The sequence below is a fragment of the Drosophila subobscura genome, chromosome U (genome assembly GCF_008121235.1).
Source record: "Drosophila subobscura isolate 14011-0131.10 chromosome U, UCBerk_Dsub_1.0, whole genome shotgun sequence".
Lineage (NCBI taxonomy): Eukaryota > Metazoa > Arthropoda > Insecta > Diptera > Drosophilidae > Drosophila > Drosophila subobscura.
The window spans coordinates 10865595-10874788 of record NC_048534.1 but is presented as its reverse complement, the minus strand read 5'-3'; positions in this window follow the sequence as shown (position 1 = coordinate 10874788).

Sequence of the window (9194 nt, the reverse complement as noted above, 5' to 3'; positions counted from 1 at the left end):
CATTTCAACAGCTGTTTTTTTTATTGTTTTCACATGCGAGTATGTGTGAGGCCAGACCCAGACACAGGCGCAGATACAGTCAACGACACAGACATAATTTAATTTCACATGCCTTGGCAGCGATAAACTTTGTGTGCCTTTGCCCTCGCGTCTCATTTGCAAATTTAAGTTATGTAGATTATAATTAGAAAAGTTTTTTGGCCCCAACAAAAACTTTGCTCACAGCCAAAGCCCAGCCCGCCTCACATTACCATGTGCTCCTGCCCCCCCGTGCTCTCATCGTAAAGTCATAAAATTATAGGTAAACGCTTACGTGCAGTTCCAAAAGAGCAGCAATGGAGGGGCTAATTAATTGCCACAGAATTTACAAAAAGGCTTGCACGCTTTGCCGGATAAATAAGAATTGTATAACCGCCGCGCAATATGAAACTAATCACTTTTAATTGGTCCACAAAAGAAATTGTGACAGGAGGGAGAGAGAAACCCTTTTGGGTTCGCCCTTGGGGACGGAAGTCAGTCGCAAAGTTGAGGGGTTTTTAAAGTAATGTCTGCTATTAAAATGTAAAATTGTATTGTTCAACCCCAGGCGAAGTCCCAAAGTTTTTGTTAATTTATGACCCGGAAATGGTACTCAGGAAATAACACAAGAAAGAAGTTGTGAATTATTAAATCGTATTAAAATGAAGCCAATTAATTGCGGGACTTCATCAGTGTATAGATTTTAAAATATATTCGCAAGAACATTTTTTGCAAGCCTCACACTTAACCCATCAAATAATAATCAAATTATTGCAGCAAATTATTAATGTGTCTGTGAGAGAATCAGGTACATTCCCTGCCAATCTCTGCCACACGCCAGTTGTAGTTCTATTTTTTTTTTGTTGCCGCAAAACAGGCGAACAAAACATACGAAAATTCCATTACGTATACGACGTGTGTGTGTGATTGCGGCCGTTGTTTTTTGTGTTGGCCGCGCTGCTCCGAGCCCTGATTTACAGTTGTTTTTTCTGCGCTCTTTGCAGCTCGCATGTTGGCGCATTTTTTACGACTCACGTGCACCTATAAAATGGCGAGCATTCTGTGTTTGTGTGTCCGCGCGTCTGTGTCTGAAGTGGGAGCTGTGTTAATTATGCTTTTAAGCAAATTAGCAACTGCATTGATGTACGTGAGTAATGCGAAATCGATTTTGGCGAGCAGGCCAATAAATTTCCCACAAAACAAGACCAGGCGTCAAAACAGAAAAACGCTTGGAAAAAAAACAGGTGCCAACATGTGTGTAAATCGGCGAATTTTTTATACATTTTCCTTACCGCAAACGAGGGGTAAATGGTCGCTGAGGCCTGACGCGGCTGGGGCCATTCTTTAATTTGTTTTTCACCATTTTTTATATTTATTTCGTTTGTGCGTTTTTGATAATTACAAAGGAAATCCTATTAGCGTCGCTTATTTATGCAAATTTTCTTATTTGCGCTTAATTTTTAAAACATGAGTGCCTTGTTATCTCTGACCCACTGCACAGCAGCAGCAGTGGCAGTGGCAGTGGCATCTATGAGGCGGAGCAGCGTCAGCTGCCGTTAATTTCATTTACCAACCTATGACAAGAGGGCACTGGCAGGGGAGTCTGGAGCAGAGGCGGGCCCAGCACGCACCATTCAAATTAAGCAATGCGTACATTATAATCTTCTATTGGAAGGGGGCGACAGACAGACAGACAGACAGTCACCTGAGCTGGAGATGGAGCTGGAGATGGAGCTGGAGACACACCTGTGAGCGGGCAGGGAGGGCCAGACATCTTCATACATGGCTGCCATGTCGCTTTCAATTATGTCACATGCGCACTGCCACTGCCACTGCCTCAGCATCGAGCTGGGCTGGGCTGCCAGTCGAGCATAACAATCACGACACACGCCCAAGATTGTCATCTATTACGGGGCAAATGTCCTTTGCCACTTAGCCCCACCGTTCCCATTGCCAACCCACACACACACCAATCTATCCCCAGGCCCATTTCTGTTGAGTTTTTACCTTTTTCACTTTATGGGATAATTTGGCGACATGAATAGACGTTATTCGCGTGGCCTCTTAATTGGCAAACCTTATTAATATTTCATTATGTCTGATATTCTTAGAAATCTTTTCAACATTACATTTTATTTTATTTTCTGGTACGTGTACGTAAGCCTTCAAGGCATGCGGCCAAAAGAGAGCTAATTAAAACGTAACCTGAACTCTTTTCAAGGAAAAAGAATGTGGAAATTATGAAAAGGTGGAAAAGGAAAGTGAAAGGAAACTAACAAAAATGTAAATCAATTTTCAACAGAGAACACTCGAATCAATCCTCCCATAATGCAGAGATTACAACTTATAATTCCCATAAAATCTACTCAAGGTAGGCTCTTAATCAACAGATTGCATTCTGGAGTTTAATTAAATCCACTCCCTTTTTGGGCGCCTACTTGATATGCCTTCTGGGCCAATTACCCAATTTTATTGCCGGCCATAAAAAGTGAACTTTTGTTGCCCAACGTGCAGCTCTCGCCAGTCTGGGGCTGCTCGTCTGCTGAGATCAAGAAAATTTGCTTCATTGTTTCAATTTATTATTAACTTTTATACCTTAAACGAAACTTTATTTACCAATAAATGTGCTGCAGCTCGCCTCTCCACTCCTCTCTCTGCGATGCTGTGAAGCTATTTTTATAGCTTTTTAAGCCAATTTCCGTTAACGCCCCAATTGTTGGCCCATTTATGCCTTCTTGTCAAAGTTGAAGGTCATTAAAATGGCCCTCGGTTTTGGTATCCTGGGGCTACCCATTTCTATGTAGTTTCTCATCCGATTTGTGAGCTTAGGCAAATTCTGTGAAGCCCTGGTAATTGGCTCCAACTCCCAGGTAAGTTGGCAGATGTCTGATTTTTTATTTTGAACATTTTGCTTCAACTACAAGTTTGTAAATTTCGCAGAAAACAGGAACCCAGAGGGATGCTGGCTGTGCTTGATTTAGTTTTATCAGCAGCCTCTCTCGGGCTGCTGCTCTTGTATTTGTGGCGAATACTTGACATTTTACGAGTATGACAAGATACTGGCTGGCTGATGGCAGTGGAACTCATGCCACACCGTCTTGCCGCTCACATGCAAGCCCTGACTTTGTCATACCCGACCCCGGGGCCATGGTGAAATAAAAATGAGCTACTGAGCTGCTGAAAACCCCAACGCCAACTATCCAACAACGGGAACAACAGCCTCACCGAAGGGGAGAACCAAAATGGAAAAATTACTAGCATAATAACGCAAATATTTTATGATACACAGGCAGCAGGCAGCAGGCAGCAACAACAAGTCTGGGAAATCAGAGGAAAAGCCAAGAACTTAAGTAGCTCGGGGCGAGCAGAGCAAAACAAAGTAAATAAAATTTTCTTTTATTTTTTTTGTTGGTTACACACATTTTGCTTTTGTGTGGGTATATTGCGGTTATGCCATGGAGGTTGTGACAAAGGTTGGAATAGCTTTAAGGGAAATCAAAGTGCTCTTTAATTTGCATTAGAATAAATATTTATAAACAATTAAAAATGGTTCATTTGGAGACAGTCGTTGAAGGGATGATAAAGATGAAACACTTAAAATAAAAGCTTAAATATTTGTTGCATTTTTCCGTTCTGTTTTCATGCAACTTTTCTTACAGTGTATTTCATAATTCGCCATTAAAAGTATATGGAAATTCTCAGTTTGTATTTTTTTGTGGATATTTCGTTTCTTATTTATACGCTGCCGGCGCACGCATAACTTGCATTGAGGTTAATTTTTGTTGGGGTTGTGATTGGCGTTTTCTTTTTGGGCATAAGGGCTGGATGGTGGTGCCCCGATGGGGGCTGATGTATTGCAACTACCCAGAGCCAGAGCCAGAGCCAGAGCCAGCTGATTGTGAATGCCCGGGGGCGGAGACACAATCAGTTGTACTCGCCCTGGGCCAATGATGCTTCGTTTAAAAAGCAAATAAAATTAAAATACCCACACACACACAGGAGTATTTATGTGTGTGTGTGTGTGTCAGATCAAACAGTCGAATTATGGGCAAATACGTGCATGCCGAGCCGCTGCGACTTCAATCAGGACCGGCTTCGGGTGCTGGGTTTGCTGGGTGTATCTGTGCTGCGGCGCTGGCAAATTAAAAGCAAATATCATTGGCGAAAAAAATCAATTAAAATCAAATAAGGCTTTGGGTAAATATGCAGCTGATTTAAAATTATTTTTATGCTGCCAGAAGCGGCTCCTCCCTTCACCGCCTCATTAAAGCACACAAATTATTGAAAGAATCGAGAAACGAGGGCCGGGACAACACCAGCGTGCTGGCCAGAGCAATTGGCAAGCCCTCGGAATCAACAGGACCACCGACACTCGATAGTGTTTCAATGGTCGCCACTCGACACGGCCATTGCAGTCGTGGCGGCGGCACTGCAGCCTCTCCTCCAGCCGCACTGTGGGCCTCATCAGTCAAGTGCAATGCAATGGCGCGGCTCCAAGGACTCCGATTCGAGGACAAACAAGAAAGCGGACAATTAATAAAAATGGAATTTACTTTTATGCATCGCCCTGTGCTCGGTTTCACTCTCTGTCGCTGTCGTCATGTCCGGCAATGTCAAACAATCTTTTGGTCCTTTTGTGCACTTGTTGGCAAATTATTCCGCATCTCATCATAATGATAATTACGCGGAGAGGGTGTCCGTGGAGAGCGGCTTTTCGCATCGAAATGTTTCACCAAGTCAGAAGATTGTGCAAATAATCGATGGACCAATGCGTCTGACAGGGTCCCAGAGTGATTTATGCTGAAAGAAACAGTCAATCAAATTAAGGCGAGAACGGGCCGCGTGAATGAACTGACGTTCGTGGAACGAACACAAAATTACAATACGCCGACTGATTGAAGCCCTTCATTTCCGTACACAAATTAAAGAGATTCTCCGAGCTGATAGAATAACATTCTCGACAGCAGTTGGCTTTCATCTTTCCTACAGATTCTTTGGGGGGAAATTAAACGTTGGGGAAAGTTGTCCGGGCACTGGACAGTAGATTGATTCCATGTGACTGATTGAAGGCACGACAAGGGGCTGTAAATGAAGGAAAAAACCTTACAGTGCCAAAAACATAGGCACAAATACCGTCAGAGTTTCACCGAATTATCGTAAGGCAATTGCTTTACTTTCCCATCGAAAATGTTATCTGTAGAGGTGGAACTTCCCAAGGAATTATTTCAGGCTTAAAGTGTCTACAGCTAGGCTGAGATTCTTTCACATTTTCCTCCAAGAAAATCCACTAAATTTCAATTGTAATTGTCCCACAAATGCGTGGCCTAATCTGGCAAATGACAACGGACTCTGATTCGGGCTTTTGTCATAAGTTCCCACCCCCCCTGACATCTCATTTGGTTATCTCGGATCCACATTTTGTTTTTCTTGCCCCAAGCCTCAACCGTTGACCCAACGCTCGCTTAAGTGGCTAAAAAAATAAGAAAAAGCGAAAACTGTTCTGGCCGCAGCGAACTAAAAATTAAAATTAAAAATTATTACACACAATTCGAGGGCAGAAACCCTTTTTTTACCCTGTATTTTCACTCCCCGCTTAAATTACGGCGACAAGGTATTCGTACTTAGGAGGGGAACAGCAGAGGTCGCCCCGGTTAAACAAGGGCCAAAGGCGACCCTTGAGCAAATAATACTTAAACCCTCATTAAAGTAACTGAAAAGTAAGAAAAAAAAAGAAAGCAAATGAAAAACAAGGAAAAATGTCACCCTTGCTCAGTTAATATAAGCGAAGAAGGGCAAAATGCGAGTACGAATGCAAACTTGCCAGCAAGTCAAGCAAATTTGGCCAATTTGTTCCTCTTCCTGTAACTGTTTCCCGGTGTCCATTCTCCATTCTCCATTGTCCATTGTCCTTTCCACTCCTTTCCGCACAAAGTAATTAAGTTTTGTTTGGAATTTTTCTTATGCCTTTGTGCCGGACACTGCCTGGCGAGTTTTACATTTCTGTCCTTCCGCTCCTCTCGTTTTGTATCCGGCACAAATAATTTCAAACAAAAGGCATGGGAAAAAGTCGCAAATAGTTTGAGTCTGGGCCATGAGCACGACTTTCACTCGCTCCCTTTTTGGCGCTCATTAAGTCGAACTCTTTAACGCGTTAGGGCGGGGCAAAGGGGCCTTAATTTAAAACCTCCCGCCAATGGCTAACCAATAATGTGACGGGGAAGAGCGGACAAGTCGGCAGAGAACATCGCAAGTTGTGCCGCGATGGCTATCCGGTTATCTCTTATCCTTGTCACCAGCCTCTCTGCATGCCATAAATAATTCTCATTTGTCAATGTACTTTAAACAAAATGAAATGGCCAGTGGAGTGTATTTGTGTGTGTTTACGCGGGTGTTGGAGGAGTCATTATGCTCTATAAGAAGGCGAAACATACGAGGGAAAAGATTTTGTAGTTTATATCTCGATATATTGAAATTGGAGAGCCACTCTTTTGAGGCATACATTTGCTCGCAAGCGCTACAAAATGTGTATTTATGTGGGATGGGTTTTGCCAATTGCGATCGCTAGACAAAACACCAAAACGAGCAAGGGCGAATTCGCGTCACGGCGAAATCCAAACGCGAGAGCAAACGCAAAGAGAAAACGAAGGCGAGCGAATTGAGCGCGAGCGGACAACCGATCGGCGAGAGAGCGCCGTAAAACCGCCGTGCATGAAGCAACTATAAAGGAGCACCCGTCGGCTTTTTTGAGGGAAACGTAACAATGCTCTCGCTGTTAGTGTGAGTGAAACGACAATGGAGTGTGCGCCTGAAGCACTGAGCTCAGAGGGAAACGACCCGAGGAACGCTGCCGACGACGGGCCCTCCTTTATGGTTTCTTCATGGTTGTGTGCGAGAACCAGACGACGAACGACGCAGAAATCTAGTTCTTATACCGTTATACCATATTTAATCACTTATTAACCTTTACTCATAAACAATAAACATAAACCCACACATTTATGCATATTTATACAAATATTTGAATACCTTTTATCGCCTTCAAAACTTTTCCTAGAGGGAGTACAAGCATTCGCTTTATTTATTTTCCTTTTTGCACTCAGCAGAAAATACGTTAAAAATATATTTATATAAAATATTTATAAGAGAGCGTATGTATATATGGCTACTTGTGTCCTCATGTATTTAATTACTCAGGCAGCTTTCATTAAATGTGTTTGGGTCCCGCATCCTGGCTGACCAAACACGCCTGTCCGCCACGGCTCGGCTCGGCTCGAGTCGGCTGAGCTCTGCTCCGTCTCCGTTTCCGTCTCTGGCTATTCGGTAGTCCTGTTCTCCGTCTGGCTGACCATAAAGTATGCGAAATATCTTCCAATTATTTTTACCCGTGAACTGCATGTGCATCCATGTGCCTGTCTGTGCGTGCCAGTTGAAAGTGTTTGGGCAACAGGCGCACACCAAAGAGCCGGAAAAAAGCGTTGCCAAAGAAAGGCAAATAAGGAAAAATGAAATAAAATTTGTGCTGATGGCATATCCTGCAGTGCCGCTCCACCACCACCCATTCGACCAAGAGGCAGTGTAAATTTGAGTTGAGAATGCATTTTTCATGCGTTAATTTTTCATTTTTAATTATTCGATTATAAAGACCTTAAATAATTGAAAGCCTTGCCAGCGGCAATCGCATGCTGCAGGCCAACAAAAAATATATGCGAGACGCACTGTGCGAATGGTGAAAGGAAAGTTGAACTCGACTGCCGCATACCAAGGAGGAAAGAGCCACGATATAAAGTGCTTTGGGGGTTGAGGAATGGATGTGGAAGCTTCTCCAGATGCCAACAAAGTGGAACAATTCTGATGTGCCTCAATCCCGTAATCCCCTCAACACCAGGATAGCACCTTCATGTGCATTCATTCTATTTAATCGCCAAAGATGAAGCATGGAATTATTCAGGTGTCGCTTCTCTGCGAGTCTGTGTTGCAAATGAATGGATGCCACTTTTCTTTGCAACAAAAATTAATTCATTAAACAGAAATTATGTGCCGCAAAGCAGAACCTTCTTCCAGCAGAAATATGTTTGTTTTGCGCTCAAAGCCAGCACAGGCCACAAAGTCGCAAAACATTTAACAGAACACAGAATGCACAAAGATGAGAGTGAAGCGAGCAACACGAGAAAAAAGTGTACGTAAAACGCCCGAAAATGCCAGAGAAGGGAAAGCAGTGCATGGCAGGGCATGGCATTTTATTTGGCACTCGAGTAACTAACTTTATAACGAGTGCAACTATTTGCACAGTAAATAAGTTTGTTGAAAAATCACCGAGCCTGGACCATGGACCATGGGCAACTATTTGTTAACGTTTATAAACTAAACCAAAACTTGATGCTTAACGAAAGTAAGGCACCCCAAAATGGCCGTTGTACACATTATTTTTGTGAAAATGTTGCTAAAAATGCAAGTAAAGGGGAGGAGAAGAAGCTGCCGCTGCACAAGGCAAACATTTGTTTCACATATTTGTTGGCTTCCCCCCAGATGACTTCCCCCAGTGATGAAGGACTTAAACTACGTTCCTGCCGTCGGCGCTCGCCTTTCCAGTCGCACTTTATTACATGAAGGAACTACTTTCGGAATGGGTATTTTTCCACTCGGAGGTACTTCTAGCTGCAGCTTTGGATACACCTTCCCATCCCTCTGCTGTTGTTGAATCAGCAGAACGTATGGTAGCCTGACCTTAAAGGGAACTGGCATAATTCTTCATACAAAACTCTCACATTTCGAATGTCGAAAATGTCTTTCTCATTCCATAAAGTCCGCATGGCTTTAATTTTGCGCCAGCAGCACTCACAGATACAGGCACTCCCACTTGTGTTTGTGTTTGTGCTGCAACAGACGTCAATGTCAGGGGAAATCTTGCGTCAATAAGTTGCAACTGCTTACGAGACGACAAGGACATGACAACCAAAACGAGAGTCTTCCTGGAGTTATCCGTGGTGTGTCTGTGGCAGAATGTGTGCGAAGAGAGCGAAGCATATTCCGAGAAATATTCGGATAAATATATTCAAGTGTAATTGGGAGTTTTTTCGCTCAACTGCAGTGCATATGGTTTGACCCACACGCAAGAGCTCTGCGAGCTGTTTGAGTAAAGGCAACACTCGCCCAAAGGTTACAAAATGCCAGTAAAT